Consider the following 24,376-nt stretch of genomic DNA (forward strand, 5'->3'; position numbering starts at 1 on the left):
ATTTAACAGAAGTGTCAAGATTTTAGTGATAAATTTATATGAGAAAATTTTTAAATGATTGTTTTTGTTATTTCTCAGATTTTTGTTGTCCTAATCCCCCCAAATCTGCCGAGTTAGAAAATTTGGATGTCTCAGAGTGTATTTCTGTTTAGTACTTATAAAATTAACCGATGGAAATGCTTCCTATGTTTGTGCTGTTGTGTTATTACCTTGTTATGTGTACAGGCCTTGACTTTTATAACCTTAGTATGTTAATGATTTCTCCACTTGGGATCCATTAAAAGATACATGAATACCTTCCCAGATTTTTCTGAATTATTAATAATGCCAGCACTGCAAACAGTAGTTGCCATCAGCATCACACATTTATGAAGCATACGCCTGCTTCTGTTAGATGCTGTACAAAGTGCATTAAAGAGAACTGACCTCTGCCATGTACATCAGTTTTGTACAGCAAACTGCGAGTGACATGGAAAAAATGAAATGATAAAAAAAAAAAAAACAACCACTTGTGAAGAATAAAATAATCATTATATGCGAAAGAAAAGAAATTGATTTTTACGTGACAGTAGAGGTTGGAACCTTGAAGGAGACTTCATTAACCTAAGATAAATGTTCAAAGATGTTTGGAAGAAAATATTTTGGACTGAGTAGCTTGATAAATAATGGAGGACATGGATGGAGAAGTTTGCAGAATAAAGCAGAGGAGGGAAGTTTTATGTCATATCAATCAAATACTGTTTATCAGGAATTACTAAATGGAATGACAGGTATTGGCTACTTGATTCTAAAATTATTATCCTTAAAAGATTAAGCAGAAATTTTCACCTTTTCTAACCTTGTTGAAATGAAAAAAAAAAAAAAAAAAAAAATTCCTAACCAGTTTGACTCAGTGGGTAGAGTGTTAGCTTGTAGACTCAAGGGTCCCGTGTTCGATTCCAGTCAAGGGCATGTACCTTGCTTATGGGCACATCCCCAGTGGGCGGTGTTTGTGTGTGTGTGTGTGTGTGTGTGTGTGTGTGTGTGTGTGTGTGCAGGAGGCACTTGATTGATGTTTCTTTCTCATTGATGTTTCTAACTTCTCTCTCTCTCCCTTCCTCTCTGTAAAAAATCAATAAAATATATTTTTTTAAAAGGAATGCCAAAAAGAAACACACAGATACATATAAATAGGCAACCAAACAAACAAGCATTATTTTTGTTGTTGTTAATCCTCATCCAAGGATACTTTTCCATTGATTTTTAGAAAGAGTGGAAGGAGGGGAGAAGGCAGAGACAGAGAAACACTGATATGAGAAATACACATCAATTGATTGCCTCTGGCACATGCTCTGACTGGGTCTGGTGATAGAGCCGGCAACCAAAGCACATACCTTGACAAGAATAGAACCCATGACCCTTCAGGCCACAGGCTGATGCTCTAACCACTGATAAGAAACTAGCCCTTTTTTATTTCCAGTAAAATATTCAATACCTAATATAATGGGGGACAACAAGTAAAAAACTCTTTATCCCTTTTTCATATTTTCTCTGGCACTATCAAAGGAGAATGACTATATTAGTTTTGACAGAAAATGAAAGTATTGATGAAACCCATAGTTTACTAATAGATTTAAGATGACATCACAAAAAAATTGTAAGAATTGTCTTTCTGTAAAACCAGGGAAAATAAAGCACCATACTTGTTTTCACCATATTCATCCTACTGGGAAAACATGTATAGATCAATTGTGTGTGGTTTCTAGGTTTGTGTTTTTAAATGTGGTTCTCTTTACTGTTTGGAACATGCAATGTACCACAAGATTTTGTTTAATTTGAGCCTAATTTCAACGTCAATATTTCCAGCCTATTGAAATTTGACATAAAATCTCAGCTTCCCAGAGAGGAATGAAAGCAAATATTTCATGCAATTACTTAAGACAGCATTTAAGGAAACGGGAATCATGAATATGTCACAGTGCAATTCACTGAAAATTTATCCTCACAGGGAAGTGTTCAATTACAAGTGAAATGAGATTGGAAATGATCTTTTCTTCTATAAACCTTACACCTGGAAGACAGTACATCTGTTTAATATGCTCTATTTGTAAAATTTTGATTTGTATCTACCAGATTGAATTTAACAGCAGTTGTATATGTTATTATTGATACTTTCCCCAAAAGTTGAATAATCACAATAAATAAATCTCTCACTTGTCTTAATTAGCCCTATCATTACTCAACATATATTATTGTAATTTTTCTTAGTTTACCTTATGGCTGAAAACATTTAAACATTTGAGATATAGGTATTTTATATTTTAATTTGAATAATTAAAAATAATTTAATGATAAATTTGGAATTTAATTCATTATTCCTTTACTCACAAACATTTTTTCCTATACTCATTATAAAGAAAATTGTCACTTACTTTGTTTATTACTTAAGAAGGGAATGACCAATATGAATATTGATATTACTGATAGGGATGGTAAGTCCCTAGCTGTGTGAAATTATTGTGTTATATTGTTTCTTAGGACATGCTAGCTACTTTCTTTCTCCAACCTCTTATCATAACAATTTTATATATCCCAAGTCTCCTATATTTATATTTATTTGGGAGAATACATATTCTTCTCAAAATACAAAATACTAATTATAGATCACATTGGTATGAGATTGTTAAACATTCTTAATGAGGCAATTTGCTTACATGTGCCTGATTCTGGAAGCCTAAAATTCTTATATTGTTCAATTTTACTTTAGTACTGTTTTAAACCCTAGGAGCTCTTATACAATGGAAAGTTCTCTTCGGAAGGGCTCCAGGTTAGCTATTTTTTGTATGCACTACACAAAAGGCACAGATCATGTAGAAGGTAGAGAGCCAGCTTTTGTGAAACAGAGAATTAATGGCAGCACATAAATGTTCCTTTAATTTACTATCATGATCAATATCCTGGTGAATTAGCAGGAGTGTATAAAAGGAAACAGAGGTAAAAAATACAATAGTTTTCACAATGGTTACATTTCACAATAAAATGGGATGACTGGGCAATCCATTATGCTTGCCACCACTGCAAGCAGACAAAGGAATTTATTATAAAATGTGAATTTTACATTAAATGTAGATATATTTCTTTGTTGATTAGTCTGGGCAATGATTTTTATTATTTCTTTGCCTTTCTATAAAGTTAAAAATAATTTTTGAATTAGTATGTTCAGAGCTAAGATCAAGCATGTAAAATTACCAACTATGAATTAGTACTTTGCTTATTCACAAACTTTAACATTTTTATCATGTCTCCATAGATGGCAGCCACAGGTGTTGTCAACATCAGGTGTGTTTAAGTATTTTGGACAATTAGACACCAGTTTTTTCCTCTAGGAGCCAAACAGCACTGTTAGCACCCAGTTTTCAATTATAAATTATGAAAAATTGAACTGAACAGGATGAGAAAAGTCATGAACTGTGTGGGTCTCACAGATAGATAAATATATATATATATATATATATATATATATATATATATATATATATATATATATAATTCAGAGAGTCATTCTGCACAAAAGATAACTGGGAATGCCAGAAAAATACTAGGCAACACTGTAAACATCTGATCAAACATTTCAATCATGGGCCCCAGGGAGCAAATGGAAAATCACTGAAGGGGAAACCAGCTTTGCCTCATTTCAGTCTCTGACTGTCCCAGGTGCCTTGTCTAGAGTTTACATTGATGAAGTGGGCTGCAAAATAGACATAGATGGCCAGGTTACAATTAACATACCTCAAGAATATTCATGATTTGCCTCCTGAAGGAGCTTATATTTCCTTCTTGCCTATACAGGTCACAAGTTTAAAATGCCTGTATCAAAACCAATTATACTTCCAGAGAAGAAAGACTGGAAGAGAGGAAGACTGACTATAGATCAAATCAAATTAGGAGATGAGAATAATTCAAAGAAAATATCAGCCATGGGGAAAATAGCAGGTTAATCTCTGGCACCTCATCTGGTAAGAAAGAAAAATACTGAGGAATACTAGTAGATACTAGTATAACTTAGAGAAGCTCCTTGGCTGACCAGGATTCCAGCAAAGGCACTGAGTTCAGTAACCTCCTCTCCCAGACACCATTCTTTTGTTCAATTTCACTTACTATGTGAGACCCGATTCCTATCCCATGAAGCACACTGCTTGGTTTAAGGGTGCAAGTGGTAAAAAAGCTGGAAAAATCACAATTACTCCATCAGAATTTTCAAGGTGGAAGGGAGACAAAGAAACTCCTTTTTCTTATGAGAGGCTGGAAATATGTGAGTCCAATGCTGGGCAAGCCCCTCAAACTGATACCATGGTAATTGCTTAGTTATTAATAATAGAAAAGGAGTAAAGGGAAGTCAGAAATTATAGGCCTGCCATTTGGGAAGCTGCACAAGGAAGCTGTACTTTTGCACTCCCCAGGGATCTGTTGGCCCATCCCTTGCAGATCATTGGGGGAAGCGGTCCAACAAAGGGGAGATAGATGCATGCACAGTAAAGTTGGGGTGACTAGGAACACACCTAGGGACTAAGATGATGAGCCAGAATGGACATGACCACTCCAAACAAGTGAAAAATTGGGGATGCATAATGCCCCAAACCAAGGAATTCACTCTATTGTTGTGCTTGGTTCATGAGGCTCTCATTCCTGCTTCCTTTAATTTGTCCACATTCGCTCCATAACCATGTGACCCTGCAGATCCCACATGCAATGGACTGATAGACTGAAGTGGAGAACACAAGCTAAGAGAGTCTGATACTGGATTGAACACTGATCCAACATTGAACAGAAACTCTGGACATTGGCTCTGAATTTTAGCTCTGCTGAAGCATCAGCTACACTTCTTCTAGTGGGACTGAGGGAGAGAGGACCTAGGAAATTCAGGGAAATAATTCCACAGAAATAAAAATCACTTGTCCTCTGTGTGGGCCTCTGGATATCACAAGCAACAGGTGGGGACGAGGACCACTCTCCATTGGTAATAAAACTATTTGGAAGAAGCCATGTATAATAGGAGAGCTTCCACTTTGAAGATGAAAATATTCAAGTGTTTGTTTAGTTTCTCTCATCTGTTCCTGTCCATATTACCTAATACTAATATTTTTCTTACCTTAATTTGTCTATTTTATTTTTGACCACGTTATGAAAATTGTCTTTCCTTAAGATATGTAAGGATCTGAGATATTCTAAATCTAGTCAGTTAGAGCCCATATGCTCAATAGTTTATTTATTTATTTTTTTTAAATATGCTTTTTCTTGATCTTAGAGAGAGGAAAAGAGAGGTACAGAGAGTTAGAAATATCGAAGTTGAGAGAGAATTATTGATAGGCTGCCTCCTGCACATCTCCTACTGGGGATCAAGCCTGAAACCAGGGCATGTGCCATGACCTCCTGGTTCATGGGCCAATGCTCAACCACTGAGCCACACTTGCCAGGCACTCAATAGTTTCTATGAATGAGAAATTCCTCCCTGCTTACACTTGAGGTAATACCCTGATTCAAATAAGCTTCCATTGGTACATGAAAAGTAAGTATATGTTCCAGATTTTTTATGTTCTGAACATATAAATAGGTAGTCTGAAAATTAAAAGTGAAAATAAGAATTAATATTTCCAAAAGTTACTTACAAAACAAACAAACAAACAAACAAACAAAAACAACTTGTAAATTCAATGGTCATCATTTACAAGTCAGATGAACCTTACAAAAATAAGATCTTGCTGTGAAAAATTGAGCACATTTGCTTGAAACTTTTTTTGTGTCCATCATTTTCATAATACTAACAACATTTAGAAGAGCTTTTGATTGCTTGCTCCCATTCTCAGAAGTTCTAGATTAGTAAATTTCCATTTAGAGGTCTTCCCTAATTCAGCACAGAGTTCCATTTTCATTCTCTAATGAGCAACCTTCCATAAAATTTGATTCCTTACACATTCTCTCTACTCCCAAAAGTTAAACTCACATTCTTTCTAGACCCCAAAGCTGAACTATTTCTTCTTCCCTCCCACAGCCCTCCTCCTTGCAGTATTTTTCTGGGCTAACTGAAGAGCAATCAATGATTTGTTCAACAGTCTTCCCAAATGAAAAATATTGTTTTCTCCATTCACTCCATAAATTTATACTTTTATATTGCTTCCTATTATATGGCTTCCTATTTTCAATTTGCTTTTATACTAGAAATCTGAAGGTAAAATAAAACCAAAATTAAGGTCATATAATGCAAGAATTAATTACCTCACAAATGTCTCTAGAAAATTTAGAAGGAAGACTGGAGAATATGGACTATAGAGCTTCTTCATTCATTTTTTTTTAAAATTGTGACTTTTTTGTTTTGCTTTCTAACTTTGGGAGCAAAAAAATAGTTTCCCAAAATTATTCCAATTTGTCAATCCTAAACTTTTTATACTGACCTGCCTTTTCCAAGGAAACCCCAATAAAAGATTTCTTTCTACCTGTCCTTTGCCCCAGACAATCCCAGAGTGGTATTTCCTAGATACCATGTCTCTGATGACCAGTGAAGACAACAGACTTTGTTCCCTTGAGCCTCTCCTCTGAATCTTCTTATGCCCATACTTATACCTCACTACTATCTCATAAAAGAACACAAAATGCTTATCATTCTGAATTTGGGAAATATTGCTCAGCTAGGAACCATGATAACTCTTACTGTGATCTAATGACCTATAATTTCCCAATTTCTTTCTCATTACTTTTCTGCCTATTACTAGTAAATGGGATTGCTTGTAAATGAAAGTTTGTTGCAGAGGTTATTTTTGAGGCAAAATAATTTTAATTCCTTGGAATATCTTCTACATAATGAATTATTTGAATGTTTCAGAATATCACACAAGGCCAGTGCAGCAATGCATCAGAAAAGGATGTGAATCACAAACTGGAGAAATGTTCTGTCAAGGAAAACCACCCACAAAAAGTAGCTGTTGAAACTATTTACTGTATCATTTTTTCACCATGATTTTTATCATAGATAACATATATTTCATTTGTTGACATATATGTCATTATGACATCTTTCTCAGTTACATTGTCTGCATGTATGTCATTTCTGGCCTGAAGAGCAACGAACAAACAAAATCTAAAATACACAGAAATTTTTTTTCAAGAAGCTCAGTAAACAGTGGTATTAATCTGATTCTTCCTCAGTAATAAATATTAAATTGTAATAATCATTTCCTTTTATTTTTTAAATTAAATTTATTCGGGTGACATTGGATAATAATATTGAATAGGTTTTAAATGTACATTCCTATGAGATAGGATATGTATATTGCCTAGCATGTCCACCACCCAATATTAAATCATCTTCCATCACTATATATTTGGCCTCCTTACTCTTTCTGTCCCCTACCCCTTCCCTCTGGTAGATACCATACTGTTGTCTAGGTCTATGAGTTTTAGTTACACATCCCACAAAAGAGTGAAATCAAATGGTTTTTAGTTTTTTTCTGATTGATTTATTTCACATAGTATAATTCTGAATACTAAAATAAGTTGGTAAGCCAAATTATTTTTATCACAATTCTATTAAATAAAAATATCTATGAGAGTTCTCTGAATTTTTAATATTTCAAGTAATTGAGTAATATTTTTAATACTAGAAGGATATTATTTGATAAGCAAATGAAAAACTATTGTTTACATATATTGTTTTCAAAATTCCCTTCAATTTGATGTGTTTGCATATCATTTTATGTTCATATTTTATAAGATAAGGGATACCTCATTTTGCTTTATTGAGTAAATCATGGTTTCATATTAATATATCTTTAAAATAAATTATGAAGTACATGATTTGTACATAACATTAAAATTAACTCCTACTTTTTTAGTCTTGATGTGATTACTATACATTTTTTTACACTAACTTAAGAGATTCTTTATCAATATTACATTTTTAACTCAAATTAGTGGCCAATCACAGGACATTATTGATATATATATATAACACGTTTCCTAAACTGGAATTTTATGGGCCAAAGAGAGGAAATTATGCACTGTGGAATCCTCACCCTAAGTCTATATTATATTCCACCCTTCTACCCCTGATATTCAATTATTTATTTAATAATTATCTCATAATTTTCAAAAGAAAGACATATTGCCCTACAAATCATAAAATGTCTAAGTAATTCTGAGACTACCCAGAGAAACATTTGAACCAATTTTAGCAAAATAATTTTGAATTACTTTCAACCTGAAAACAGCAAATGTTATTTCTAAGGAAGGTGATAACTAAATTAGCTGTCATTCTTTATCCAGGTATAAAATATTTCTTAGGTAGTCACTACACTTTGTTTGCTAAATAATAAGCAGAAGAGCAAGAGCACACAATGGAAGTGTCTAGAGAGATTTAAATCACGCTATTCTGGGGCCTGCCAGGCACAGGGCATTCAGCTTCCATCTGGCAGCCTTTCTTCTCCCTGACTTTTAGTCCTTGTAAAACACAAGGCAGACACACTGCTCAACAAAAACAATTTGTATTGCTCTTAATGAAGATCACTATGCTACTTGCTTTGTGTAGGAATTGGAATGCTACCCCAGTATAGAATATTTGTGCAGAATTTGGAAGTGATTATATCCATATTCATATTTGTATGCAGGGAGGATATTATTATATATACCACACAACATGTATGCACATGTGATACTATACACATCATATGTAAGATATAAATCATGTAGGAACACAGCTTAATTGCTTATAATATTAAGTATAGAAAATGTTCACAGTGTCTCACATAGTTGGGTCATAGCATAAAATTTAGCCATTTTAAAGGTTAACCTATCTGTTTTTGGAGACTTTTTGATGGCTTAAAATGCTCTGGGTAATAGTAGGTGGTACCAATTATTTAAAGGAGAAACATGTTTTATCTTTTATAGTGATATCTGTTCAGATACTACCAGAAATAATTTGATTTCCAGTGATTTGAGGAAGGGTGGTGGCTTGAGTCTTTATGAGGCTGCATTCCTCATTTGATTATATCTTTTTGGGACAGCTTGTCTGAGACTAACTTGGTAGAAGTCTAAAACTTTTGTTAGATCATTTATGGTGTGAATATTTCCTGAAAACCCCACTTCCCTGCCAGTGGAGTTTTTCCTCTTGCTTTTTTGAAATAAATAAACTAGTATAGGCTTTCAGGCTTACCAACTTCTTGGTCTGTAGATATAATACTAAAAATAAAAATAACCATTAACTTTTGATTTAAAACAAGTTCCATATGTTTATATATTCAACCCTTTAAAAGATTTAGTCTATATCCATTCACATGTTTCTACACTATCCTACTATGTTAGTGCTCACACAAAACATTCAATCTCTCAAAAGTACAAATTACCCCATTTTATCCTCACTACACACACACACACACACACACACACACACACACACACACACACATATTGCTTGTATTATTTATGGAGCTGTGTTACAAATGGGAAGAATAGTATTTGTTACTACCTGAAAGATGGAAGGTCAGCCAGGAGTGATTTTGGTTCAGGATGTTTTGCTCTAGACACTCAAAAATAGAAAAGAGAAGGAAAAGGGTGGCCCCAAATGTACCTACTATAGTTATTTTCAATTTGATACATGCTGACTTCTTTAAAACAAAACAAAACAAAAAACTATAGGCTCTACTTTTGATTTTTAATAAATACTTTTCCCCATAAGTTAAAATATTTAAAACTTGGCTGTAATATTTGTTAGTTTCAAAGATGTCTAATTCATGATACAAAAATAGTCTCTGGATCAAGTGGTCTAATCTCAAAGCACACACGTGTCAGCTGAGGACTGTTAGAGTTGCCAGGGTGGAATTGGATGGGCAAGATCCACAGGGAAAATGTCTATGAAGGAAGAAGGCAGAAACATCAGAGTGGATTCCTTATACCATATACATTGCATGTCTGACCCCTGCACGAGGTGATTGAGAGAATGGAGTATCTGGTCTAAGGATGCCTAACACCTTGCAGATCAGAGAAAGTTTCAGCCAAGCTGACCAAGAGTCCTCTGATAAAAGTTTCCTAATAAAAGACTCCTGCAACAGGTTGGGGGAAGCATAGCCCTTTATTAACCTCCCTGCCACAGTTAGTCCTTGGCTGTTGGTAAAACTGTGGCGACTGGGTAAAATCTGAGATACACCCAAATGTGTGGCAGCTGGACCTCCATAAACCACCATAGATTCTCTTGGCGGGATAGCCGTGGAATGTCTCAAATTACTTCTCTCCCAAAGATCTTCATTTAAAAAAGTTCTTCAGATCCTATCACAGTATTTCACAATATGTATTGTAAAATCCCCTCTTCTACGTAAGCCCACTCCTATTTCTAAATACTATCCGAGCAAGTGAGATGTCCCAGTCATTCCATGTATTTTTATCTGTTTTTTTATGTATAACACACACATTGTTCTCTTGACAAACAAATAGGAAGACACGTTTGCACCTGAGTGTTGAGAACCTTAGATTATTTTTCTACTCTAGAATATCACCTCAAGGAACTAGGTAATAAGGCAAAAAAATTATATATTTTTTCTCAGGACATCTTCAGTATTCATATGCATAAACCTTAATACTTTCATTTAACAGTTTATTTCACCCAATTATACTGCTATGTATCTTGCACTTTACTAGTATATCCTACACAGCCACTGAATTGAAGGCTTTTTCTCACAGCTAAATAATTTTTATAAATCTGGCCAAGGTTATTTTCATCAGAGCAGAGATATATTAGGATCTCTTGTTCTCAACAGTTTTCACACCAAGGTTATATAGGACACGATAGAGGGGATTTAGTCCAACACTTTTGAGCAATGAGTACACATAGGACCATATTTTTAAGGTAAGTTCTAGACTTGCCTCCAGAACAGTCTGCCGTCACCTGCAGGGAGGAGGAGACTCTCTCTGTCTAGGCAGGAGTCAGTTTTCTTAACAAAATGTAAACTCGAGAAGCTGCATACTTAGCTTCGAAAGTACATGGCTTCTAAAACCACATTTTCATCCATAGCTCAAACAACCGAATTTTCTAAAAGTATGAAACTATTTGAAATTGTTTGCTAACCAGTTTTTACTATGTGACAAATAGCTAAGGGGGATAATATAAAGAATATTTGACCACTAATTTAGCTAAACTCTATTTTCATATATTAATTATATAGGAACTGCTGTGATAAGCACACTCAAAATCTCAATGCTTCACTATGTAAGGATTTTTCCTCACAGCCCTTTGAAGGTTGTGGTGTGGATTTTCCCCACACTGGCAATTCCATGACTGAGCTATTTGCCATTTGCTGTGTACACATGGGGCTCCAGGCCTCTCCGAAAGAGCTGGGCAATGTCATTAAGTGGAGTGCCAGCGTCTGAGCACATCCAGGCTGCCCTAATAAAAGACTGTAGCCTGGGTAGCTAATAAACAACAGAAAATCATTGCTTACAGTTCTGAAGGTTGGGAGTCCAAGATAAAGGTGCCAGCGCGGTCAGGTTCTGGTGAGAGCTGCCTTTCTACTTCATAGCAAGCACGAGGCTGTACCTCACATGATGGAAGGGGCTAGGAATCCTCTGGGGTCTCTTTTACAAGAGCACTGAGCACTGTCCAAAGGCCCCACCCCCTAATGCAGTACACCTGGGAGCAAACACCATGGAGTTCAGAGGTCTCCACAGCATTCTGTAGCAGGTGAATTCAACAAAATATGCCGTGTTATTTTAGCTTTCAGCAAAAGCATTGTCACAGAACTATGACCACTCCTTCATGTTCAGCTTTTAGGAAGTTCCATTATCATGCACAGCTACAGCATGCATTTCTTATGCTTCTGTATCTTTATGGAAAATATTGGTCCTTTGTTTTTAACGTAGGTTTTTTTTTTTTAATATTGTATTTCTTATGGTTTATGTTCTTATAAATTTAGTGAAGGAACTTATATAAAAAGGTGATTATTGTACCAGAGTTTAAAAACCATACACATTGTCACAATGAGTAAAACTACAAGTGACACACTTTTATTTTTAGTATGACATCACAATTCTCATTGTATATCACATTTTACAACATATACACAATATTGGAAGAGACTGATTAAAATGTGTAAAACAGAATTTAAAATCATTGAAAAATGAAAGCCAAAATAACAAGGAAGCATTCATGTCATTTAATTGATGAGAGGTTTAAAAAGCTCTGGATCCATGGTAATTAGCAACCATGGCTATTTGTGAGTCTCATTTTTCTATGTACATTAGGTAAGAAGAAGGTAACTAGATGTCCTACTTTTGGCGGGACATTCCCAATTTGATTTTTAACAATTTGTCCTGCGTCCCGCGATGTTTTAAAAAAAGTAAAAAAAATCGGGACTTTTTTAAAACGCCGCGGGACGCAAGACAAATTGGTAAAAATCAGGACTGTCCTACCAAAAGCGGGACGTCTGCTCGCCTTAGTAAGAAAGCTTTTCCCAAAGCTATGGCAAGTTGGCTGGACATATTCTAAAGACAGAAATTTTTAAAAAGCTCAGAAATTCACCAAAATGAGTCGATTACTGTTCCTGTTTTGGGTATTCCCCCCAAAAAACTTCCCTTGGTAGGAGTAGTAGTTACTACTATATCTTAGTGATTTTAGTTAGTAGATAACAGTTCTGACAACTGAAAATTGACCAGCAAGCAGAGAACACCTTGTAGGCTGAGTTTTCATGGAACCATCAAATAGCTCTAGTCTTTAGGATACTGCAGATTTATTTGTGCAAGGACATGGTATGTGAACAGAAGCCTGAGATCTGAGTACATGCAACAGATCGGGTGCGCTGTGTAACTGAGCTTGTATACTTAATTGTTCACAATGTTAGGAACTTTAGGCTGGGAACTCCATGGGGTGAAACAGCATTTAATTTATAGTGAAGGGTAAACATCATGACGCCTGTTCCCTGTTTCTGCTATTACCGATTGGCTGACAATATTTAATTGGTGAAATTTGTTTTTACAATTTTAATTTGAACTTTTTTGTTTGTGAAGTCTCAAATGAAGAAGCCATAGAGTTATAACCAGAAATTGAGGATAAGTTTCACATTCTGATATTTTCCTGTCGTCAAGGTGCAATGGAATAAAAAAAAAGTTAATGTTTAAACTGAATCGGAATCCTAGACATTAAAAATTAAATTTAGCCTTTTATTTAATGAATTGTTATATTAAAATGTTTTACTACTGGGAAACTAAACCCAGGCAATTAACAGAGCACCATGTCTTTCAATGTAATTCTATAATTCCCCGTAATATTCAAACTGTATTTTCTAAAGCGATAAGAAAGCCTGTTATATATGTGTACTATATATAATATGCATAGGTATATACTGTATATATATAAATGTAGGAAAGATTGAATGACTGTATTATACTTATTTAATTGCTTACCTACATTTGTTTGCCTCTAATAATAGTAAAAGCAAAGTAATTTATCAACCTGAATTGTCCCTGCTATTTCAATATAACATTCATACCTTTTGAGATGTTAGGTTGGTAGGTGGAATTGTAATTGGCTTCTCTCAGTCTTAGAGAGTGAGCTGCAGAGTAAGCAGCACAGCCAAGTTTATCCATAAACGTAGAAACGTCATTCCTTACCACCAGCTGTGTTTGTTTAGCCAACTGGTAATAATGGATTACATTGGGATGCAAAAAAAAAAAAAAAAAGAAACAATCCTGATATGGATTGGCTAGGAAAACAATAAGCTAGTAAAGGACACAGTGGAATCCAATTTGAAGTTTTTAGCCTCAATTAAAGTGTCTGGGAAGTAACAGAGCAAAGGAATCATGCTGAGTTGAAGTCATCTAATTGTTCCAAGTCTTTAAAAGTACATCAGACTTCCCACATTACAAAAGAAACAGAATATTGACAATAAAAGATCCTTGAACACAAGGATCATTTGTTTGTTTTTAAGCAAATATTTACCAACCCTCCCTGTATCTCAGGCCCTGAAGATCCTCAGCACTTCAGCACTTTCACTCACTGTAATGATCTGGCAAAGATCAAGATATACCTTTATTCAAACAGCCTTATCCAACTGGTCAGAATGCAATTTATTTTTTCTTTTTAGAAAATGCACAGATCAGAAGTAACTGAACAGTACCTGGAGTGATCAGATTTTTTTTCATTGATTACTGCCACCTCTGTCAATGAGTCTCCAGAGAAGCAATGGAACAAGTGCTCTTTTGGAAGAACGTTGGTAGCTTGAGTAAGGAGCACTGTTTTTCAGTAGAGGACAATATGATCTGCTCTCATTTTCTTGGGTTGCTAATCAGTCTACATAGACTGCCAGAATCGTATTATTTTCTCTTAGGGTGAAGAAATGCCCAGAATAGTATTATTTTGTCTTGGAAAACTAAGCGGGAGTAAGTGGTATGAAACCATTTATTTCTTACTTTGAATAACCCATGCCTACAAAATAGTATTATTTTCATCATTATAGCTCTGTGAATTACTAGTATGAATCTATCTTGCTATTTTGATGGGTGGTGACCTGCATTGTTCAGTCTTATTTTCTATCCTGCCAACTATCACCTTCCCAAAACGCCATGATAGGCTAACAGAAAGCTTTGCCTCCATGTTGTGAGCTTTATATAAGCAGAAGCAGCCTAAGGGAAAAACTGGCAATGACCTCACCTTTGTGAGCATGCCTTGAGGTCTGTGGGGCACCTTTTATTTGGATGCTGCATTTGATATGAAATGACATTTGCCTTTAGCTTTCCATTGCTCATTCTGATGCCACCGGGGTTGTGCCTACACTGAATGGGACATGACCTTTGGGACAATATTTCCTTTAGAGAAAACGCAGTCTCAATGAAATGGGGGAAAAAATGCTGATATGAATCAGAAGGGCCATAAATAACCAGTTTTTTTTTTTAATCCATTTTAACAAACCCTTATCCTTTTATAATTCTGCCTGTAATGTTTTGATCTATGTAATTCTATTTTTAGGAATTTCTACAAAGCATGATAATTATTTATTTATTTGTTTGTTTATTATGAGAACATATTGTGAATACTGCACAAACTAGATACAGAAAAAATTAAAACACACTGCCTGAAAAACCTGTGTTTAGTTTGTTAAGTAAATCAACAAGAAAACATATTGCATGTATCCTAGCCATGTTTCAAGCACTTATGCTTAATAGCCTTAAAGGTGTTGGGGAAATCTGTGTAACTGAAGGTAGAATTCAAAGGTAACTCTAGTTGCTGTGAAGAATTTTTATAATGGTGATAAAATTTAAAGCATGCTGCATCAACACATCACAGAAGCAAAAACAGAATCACATTCACCAGGTATAAAGGGCCTAGTCAAGAACAGGGGGAAGCTGAAACAGAAGTTGAAGTTCTTTTTATGATGAATTTTGAATCACACTTTTGTGGTCTAGGACAATGGTTGGCAAACTCATTAGTCAACAGAGGCAAATATCAACAATATAATGATTAAAATTTCTTTTGAGAGCCAAATTTTTTAAACTAACACTTCTTCTAATGCTACTTCTTCAAAATAGACTTGCCCAGGCCATGGTATTTTGTGGAACAGCTGCACGCAAAGGGCCAAAGAGTTGCATGTGACTCATGAGCTGCAATTTGCTGACCACAGGTCTAGGAAGTAGAATTGGCACCTGATAACTTAAGGCAGGTAGAACCAGAGGAGAACTGAGTGGCTAATTAAGCTATTTAAGAAATTAAATTCTGATAGAAAAAAATATGAGTTAACAGTTGGATAATCTCTGTACCACCTCTATCCTTCTCTCCTTCCTAACCTCTCATTCCTCTGTTCTTTCTGCAATTCCCTGTTTTTCTCTAGGATAATGGAGTTTGGGTTCATAAGCTAGAGAGATCTTTTTAATATTTTTATTATTCTATTATATTTATCCACTTGTACTTGGCTCTCTCTTCTCTTTATCCTCTACTTATTCATTTCTATTTTCTCTACTTACAACTTCTCTATCAGACAAAAAGTAATCTCCACTTTGAATATCTAACACTTTAAAGCATATATTATAGTGAAATAGAGGCCTGGTGCACGAATTCATGCACCAATGGGGTCCCTCAGCCTGGCCTCCAATATCGGGCAAAAACTGGCTCTCCAACATCCCCCGAAGGATCCCATATTGTGAGAGGGCACAGGCCAGGCAGAGGGACAACACTGGTGCACAATTGGGGACAGGGAGGGACACAGAAGGTTGGACAGCTATGGGGAAATGACAAGAGGGCTCCAAGGCATGTCCAGCCTGTCTCACTCAGTCCCAATCAGCTGGACCCCAGCAGCAAGCTAATATACTGGTTGGAGCATCTGTCCCCTGGAGTCAGTGCACATCACAGTGAGCAGTTGTATGGCCTTAGTATATCATTACCATATTATGCTTTGATTGGTTGAATGAACGACCAAACAACTGAACACTCAGTATATTAGGCTTTTATTATATAAGATTGTTTTGAAGTTTAGGGAACACAATGTGACACATGTTGATGATCTCATTATCCTCAGCTCCAGTTTCTGGATGTCTATACTGTCAGACCCAGTGCTTATTATATAATATCTATGAGGTCACTTCTATAGTGAGAAGAGTCAACTAAGTATTAGAAAAATAATTTCAATTAGATTGGTTGTACACTTATGTGGAACATTTTAATAATATAATAGACATATGTACTGTTGAGATTAGTATATTAAGCAATGTATGTATTAAAATTCAGAATACATGAAAATATGTTAAAAATTTCTAGGTAATAAGAGTCTAAAGTGCTTGAGTGATCAAATCTAAAATAGTAAGATTATCTCCAATCCCAAAGTGCTCACCTTGAGAGCTAATGGCTGGTACTCTCTCTGATGCTCTGGAACTGAGAGGAAATTGGCTGGTCCAGCGCATTTGTTCACTCTTCTTGTCAGCCTTTGGGTTATTTTATTCTATAAGTGTCATATTCCTGTTTGAAATTACTCATTTTGTCAGTAGCTTTAGGTTGGTGATGTCAAAAAAATGTTGTACTGAAATAACTTTTCAAATTCTATTTCAGCCTATGAATAACCAGGCTATAATGTAGACAGATTCAAGAGTCTGTTTAATCAGTAGGGCATATGCTGAATATTCATCTTTTGCTTATCTTTATATTAGGTGACTTTTTTTTTTTTTTTATCCATCACTTGCTATTATAAATGAGATCACCTTGCCAATCTTCAAAGATCTAAACTCTACAACTAGTGTTTATTTTTCTTAGCAAAAAATAAGAACATGTTAGTAGGTTTAAAGTATGAGGGAAGTGAAAATTAGCTATTCTAATGTTTTCCTGAGAGATAAAATTAAATATGTAATTATTCAACTGCACAAAGTATACCATGAAGTGCACACTTGATTCCCCATAAGTTTTTTTTTTTTAATATACAATTGAAACTATATATATTTTATATTTTGTTATGCTTTCAGAACAATATTCAGTGAATTGAATAATTATTACATACTAGAGGCCCGGTGCACAAAATTCATGCACCGGGGTGTGTGTCCCTTAGCCCAGCCTGCACCCTCTCCAATCTGGGACCCCTCAAGGGATGTCTGACTGCCTGTTTAAGCCCGATCCTGGCATGATCAGGCCTAAAAAGGCAGTTGGACATCCTTCTCACAATCCAGGACTGTTAGCCCCCAACTGCTTGCCTGCCTGCCTTCCTGATTGCCCCTAATGGTTTCTGCCCGCCAGCCTGATCATCCCTAACCATTGACCTGCCAGCCTGAGTGATGCCCAACTACTCTCCTGCCAGCCTGATTACCCCTAACTGCCTTCCCCTGCAGGTTTGGTCACACCCAACTGCCTTCCCCTGCAGCCATCTTGTGTGTTGGAATGACAGTCAATTTGCATATTACTGTTTTATTAGATAGGATTACCATTGCTTCTTGGCCTTTGGCTAAGATCAAGTGTAGGAATTGTCATTATATATGTACCGCATTTTTTGGACCATAAGACGCACTTTTCCCCCCCCCAGAAGTGGGGGGAAAAAGTCCCTGCATCTTATGGTCCAAATATAGCCTACACATATACTTTAAAAAAAAAGTTTTTTTTACTTGCCCGGCTCTGTGTGGTCTCTGTGTGCTTGCCCAGCTCTAAAATGGTTCTAAATGCTGCTGTTTACTTTACAGGGTTGATTACATGTGTTTATGACTGTGATGTTGGGTTTTAATGCACATAAAATATTTTAGGACACTATTTGTTTCAGAATCTTTTTTTCTTCATTTCCCTTCTCTAAAAACTGGTGCGTCTTATGGTCAGGAGCATCTTATGGTACAAAAAATACGGTACGTGTGAGTTGGTCCATTTTTATATACACAAGTATCGTCCTTATTACAATATGCAAATAGAAATAATAAATGCAAATTATGTATTTATGCCCTGTGCTAACATGGGAATGACCCTAAAGGACACTTCCCACTTCAGAGGGAAGGAACATTTCATGGGATTACCTTGAACAAAAGGCTTGGTGATTTCTTTAGAAAATAAAAGAAATAGCTTATATTTTATGATAAATACTTAAACAGAGATAAATTGTAAGTTTTCTTTCTCCACCAAAAAGTGTTAATTTTTTAAAATATCTGCTTTATTTTCCCCCATATTTGAAATAATCATGTCTTTTATTAATAGAGCAATATACATTCAAAATAGTCATATCCACAAATATGCCATTATTTGTGTGTTGTCAGAAAGCTTAAAATGACTTTAACAAAAAAAAAAAATCCCATTTCTTGATTTTCAAAATTTCTAGAAGTCTGATCCCTGGAGTTTCTAACCAACAGGGTTTCTCATATGCAATAAAATGTATTTAAAAACCTAAGAAGTTTTATATTTGTGTTACTATTTTTTCTGGTTCTTTCAATCTCTACAGAATATGGTTCCCTTTGAGAGTTGTTAAATTAATTAAATAAGGGGGCCATTAGTTGGAGATGGCTCTAATGCTGTCTTGACTTACATAAGCAAACCAAAATCTCAGCCTGTAAATGCCTCAAGGTTAGGAAATCAAAACACCAAGGACAACCAATCACAAACAGCCAATTAGGCTTTAAACTATAGCCATTCAGTACTTTTCTTTCCAGACTTTCTTTACATAAGTCTCCCCCCTGGGGACTGTCTGAGGAGCACTCCTAAACACTTCCTGCCCTTTTCAAGTCAATTAATGTTAAAAAAAACAAACAAACAAAAAACAAAACAAAACAAAACAAAAAAACCTCTTAAAAAATGTAATATGCTTCAGTTTATCTTTTAACAGAGACTGGCTCCTCAGTGCCACAGTCTCAGGAAGGTATTGACTGGACATCCTCTTGACTAGCCCTCCAGGTCCCACATGAAAAATCAAGACACTGTCACTTTCGCCACAACTGTGTTCGATGCTGTGTTATTAGCAACAGGCTTCGCTCTCAGTATGCTTTCCTGAAACCTATCAATAACCTCAGCTGTAACTGCCACTCTCTGCAGCTATTTTCCCAGGCACTTAAGAACTAGAACAATCTGAGACTTCTGTTTTGCTGAGTATTTCTCGTCCTACAAATGTTGTCTGAGGACGTGAAATGAACCTTGTGGTTTTATTATGTTTTTGTTTGTTTTCCCCTGTTTATTAAAGCTAATAATAGCTGCCAAGTAGGATTATTTTAAAGTCAAGTGATATAGTATTGCCTTTTTTTTATTTCTCTTCCATCTACATGGGCAATGTGCTAAGCAAACACCTTTAATTTCTCACTCCCTAATAAATTCAGGAAGCAAAGTGAAGCCTATATGTAGGGGAAATTTGGGGACAGATTGTTAGAAAGAAGAAGGAAGGAAGGAAGGAAGGAAGCCATCTTGCCCAAAATTTCACCTAGGAAAAGGTATAATTTGCCTGAAAAAAATAAATGTTTAAGTTGTAATATGTTATGGTGAAAGGGGTAATGTCATGACCACCATGCCTTTGATGGGCATTTTGTTTGATACGCACTGTGCTGTCTGTAATGATTTCAGATTCCAACAAATTGACAAGTGTGATCCATTTCTTGTCTTCATGCTTCTAACAATTTTCTTTTTTAAATATATTTTATTGATTTTTTTTAAAGAGGAAGGGAAAGTTAGAAACATTGATGATAGAGAAACATTAATCAGCTGCCTCCTGCATATCCCCTACTGGGGATATGCCAGCAACCAAGATACATGCCCTTGACTGGAATTGAACCTGGGGCCCTTGAGTCCGCTGGCTAATGCTCTATCCACACTCTAAGGCAATTTTCTTTTATTTATAGGATGTCATTCTGGAAGCTTCACTATTGTTTCTGCAAATTACATGCTTTAGAAATAAGAATATTGTTTATGAAACCTACATTCACTTTATCTGCATTCAATTCCTGCATGTTTAATATCTGTTCATGCATCAAATATAATTACAGGAGGCAGACTTAGAATTTACACACCTGGAAAGGTCAGTTGAGTTAGTTCCAAAGGGTCACACTTTTACCTAATATCATTTCAGCCCTTCAAGAAGTGGAGCACCTAGGACAGTAGTTAAATTTATGCCATTTGTATGATATTCACACCCTTAGTTATTGTCCATGAATGGTGTAAATATAAGTGAAATGAACCTTGTGGTTTTATTATGTTTTTGTTTGTTTTCCCCTGTTAAAGCAAGACATGAATGAAGGTTACAGAATGCTTTCACTTTCCATACCTGAAAGCTCATTATCAGAACCTGTTTAATGGTGACAGACCGTCTCCCCTGCCTAGTGTCTGGTGCCTTGCATTTGAACAGCTGGGGGCTGTAATCCAAGGGAGACATGATCCTCCCTGCGAGGGCACTCTAGTTACATATCAGAGTCATAGCCAGTGACATGCAGAAGGTCTGTGCCCAGCTACTTTTTTATGTTACAACATCAATCGTTTTTCTATCTGAGACTGCACATGCACAATCACTCAGAGAAATGGTGAATTTTGATAAAATAAATAAAATTTAGTTTTAAACAAACTTCTTGCCAGGACTTTGTTAGAGCTAACATGTGCGATTGTTATATTCACACCATGTGCATGTTGGCGTATGTGCACTTTGGCCTGTAAACACATATGCAATCACATTGGGACACACAGAATTGTACAGTGATTCATACACCAAAATTTGAATATGTCAATTATCTATATAAATAAGAGGGGATAGATAATATTCAATAAAATTAAAATTAGTGGTGGCAATAAATAACTAAAAAAAAATTACAGAATAAAAAGTCATACATATGCTGAGTCGTTTCTTCATCCTGAGGATGCAGAGTGGCAATTGGTCTACTTACTGCTCCATGCTATTGGGGTACTTAGCAGAACTGTATTAATTCAGTAGCTTCCATTTCATGTAAAAAAAAAAAGTGAAAATATAATCAGAATGTGGAGCTTTGTACACTAATGTATGTGAAGATTAGGAGAGAGACCACCCCATTTATCTCTCTAGGTGAGGACCCACCACTCATTCCTGGCATGTCATCTACAAAAGGTCAAAGGTATTTGGTAAGTGGCCTGTGATGTTTTTCATGGGATAGAATCATTTTTTATTGACAACTGGGCAGCAAAAGTGTGTTCAGTTGTCATTGCCAATGGCATACAGAGGGGTTGCCAGGACAAAGACCCAGTCATAAATCTGTCTCAATCTGGAAATGCATACTTAATGGGTCAACACCACTGGAGAAGTTTCTAATCAGAAATAGTTTAATTTTGATGCAGATACTGCAAAAGCACACGTGCACATGGGATAAATGTTCACCTTTAGTGAATACATAACATATTTTGTGATTCTTTGGATTCCTGTAAACATGGAGGGACCCAGTGATTTAAATCTCATGACAATAGTCCTTGGCAGCTGTAAAATATGAGTATGAATTGCTGGGGACAACAAGCCATTTACAGACATTCTTAATTGCCTAGTAACACTTATTTAATAACTTTTTCATTTTCCTTCTGGGCCTTTCATCATCTATTAAATAATTAAGACATAGGTGGTAGTAGGGAAAGGAGAAATAAAGCCTAAATGAAGTAAACACTGCTCAGACTAAAGAGGGTTAAAAAGTATTTCATCAGGTATTTATTTAACCTAAATTAATTCTATTTAAGAAGAGTTAGTAACCATGCTTGTTTTGTGTGTGCTTGTTTTCCTTGTAATTACCATTTTCTCTAATAATCTTAGCATATTTATTAGCATGTTAGCAAGACTACCAAGTCTTTCTATATGACAATATATGTACTGTCATAAAAAGCCCTTACAGCTTTTTTGTTTTTTGTTTTTCTCATGTGATAGGAGATTTTAAGAGAAAAAATAAGCTTAGAGCAGCTTGTGATACACAGCCTCGTTAGTACTTTAGATAAATCAAACACTTCCCTTAAGATATGTCAAGTTATGGAAGTACTGCACACCTAGCTCAACAGCTGGGACCAGATAATTGACTTAGATGCCTGGTGGGTGGTAAATCTAAGTTAGAGTCATCCAAGATTTATGCACAGGATAAGGTAAGGAGACAATTATAAAACAAATCTAAACAACAAATAACAACAACAACAACACTCTGTGAAGGAAAATAAATAAGTGAGAAAAAACAGTATCTCTTTTCCATGACTCCTGACTTCCTGGATAAGTATGTGTGCTTGGGTATTGGTTTTAAAATCAACATCATTGCCACCCACTTCTGAGATCTCACTTAGAAATTGAGATTTCACTCTGCATTGCAGGGAAGTTAAGTCCTCCAGGATGCTGTGCCTTGTGTCCACAATAGGTTAGACTCTGCGTACCACAGGCAACTACAAAAAATTCGGGGACAAGAGAAAGGAAGGCCATTATTCCCCAGATGCACTTCTAAGTGTGCATGAGCAGGTATGAGGTCCAGACTAGCTGCTTGGAGATGTTCTTGAACATCACTGATGTTAATGACGGGCATTGAAATAGAAGGTTTCCAGGAATTGAGGAGATTGACTTGGACTTCAGGGTGAGAGGACCTTGGATTTTCAGCAATTGCTAGGTGAGGTTTTTAGAATGTCCTGCTTGGCATAACTGGCTGATATCATTGGTGACATCATTTCTGACTTTTGTTCTCTCCCCCCCGCCCCCCACCACCCACCTTCTCAATGTTCTTGTTGGTCTCTAATTCTCTCTGTTAAAGATTTTCACTTACGAACCACATATTCTGACTGATACAGTGTGCTCCATTCATTTGCATATCTCTAACAAGGTTCTAGCAAGGTTCCAGAAAGTGGGGAATGTATCTGTTGTAAAAGTAACACCCGAAATCTATGGTTTTATGGAGCTTCTAAGACAGTACAGTAGAAGACAGTGAGTGTATGCCTATGGCTGCAGAGGGGTGCAAGCAGGAAATGCAGTTTAACTGGAAACATAAATTGATGAACAAAAACTGATCCAGAGACAGAGAAACATTGATCAGACTGTCAAACTTTAGAGGGGAGGTAGGGGAAGGTGGAAGTAAGTGGGAGAGATCAACCAAAGGACTTGTATGCATGCATATAAGCCTAAACGACGGACATAGACAACAGGGGGGTGAGGGGATGAATAAGGGTGTACAGGGTAATGGAGGGATAAGGACATATATGTAATATCTTAATTAATAAAGAAATTTAAAAAAGAAATAAAGATTGTGCACAGGAGCCTGGTGAGAAGGTGATTGCAATAATCCAGGTGAGAGATGATGATGAATTGAACCAGAATGACAAAAGTAAATTATAAATTTAGATTATTGAATATTTTATTCATTTAAAATATTAAATGCTGTTTATGTGCATTAAAAAACTATTCAATATGAAAAATATAATTCAGGATCTTGTAGAATTTAGGTAAGAAACATGATAAATAAGCAAACTATATAGTATATATTATACTAAGATTCAGTGCTCTGGGGAAAAAGACAAATGACAAAGTATAAGAGAGAATGGAAGTGCTGGGATGTGTGTGAGATGTATTAGTTACGGTGGTCAGGTTAGACTTTTTGAACTCCTTTTCCTATGATCTTATGCTCTGCTAACCTAAAGGTCTTAGTTCCAGTGAAAGGAATGATACCACCAGGAAACACAACAATAATCCCGTTGAATAGGAAGTTAAGATAACCATCCTGCCAAAAGGGGCTCCTCAGGCCTGTGAATCAACAGGCTAAGAGGGAATCACTGTGCTGGCTAGGGAAATTGATCCTGACTATTAAGGAGAAATAGACTGCTATTCCACAGTGGAGATAAGGAATAGTTGTCTGAAATACAGGAGATTCCATAGGGCCTCTCTTGGTATTAATGTGTCCTTTGATTAAAATCAATGGAACACTACAATAATCTAGTCCAGATGGGAGGGATTACTAATGACTCAGATTAATT

The 24,376-nt window shown here is 35.8% G+C and overlaps 1 pseudogene; it reads left to right on the forward strand.

The window, feature by feature from the left end:
• Positions 1-17,908: 17,908 nt before the first annotated feature.
• LOC118708597 lies at positions 17,909-18,029 on the forward strand (annotated as a pseudogene).
• Positions 18,030-24,376: the final 6,347 nt, after the last annotated feature.

This window comes from Pipistrellus kuhlii, unplaced genomic scaffold (assembly GCF_014108245.1).
Source record: "Pipistrellus kuhlii isolate mPipKuh1 unplaced genomic scaffold, mPipKuh1.p scaffold_m20_p_6, whole genome shotgun sequence".
Lineage (NCBI taxonomy): Eukaryota > Metazoa > Chordata > Mammalia > Chiroptera > Vespertilionidae > Pipistrellus > Pipistrellus kuhlii.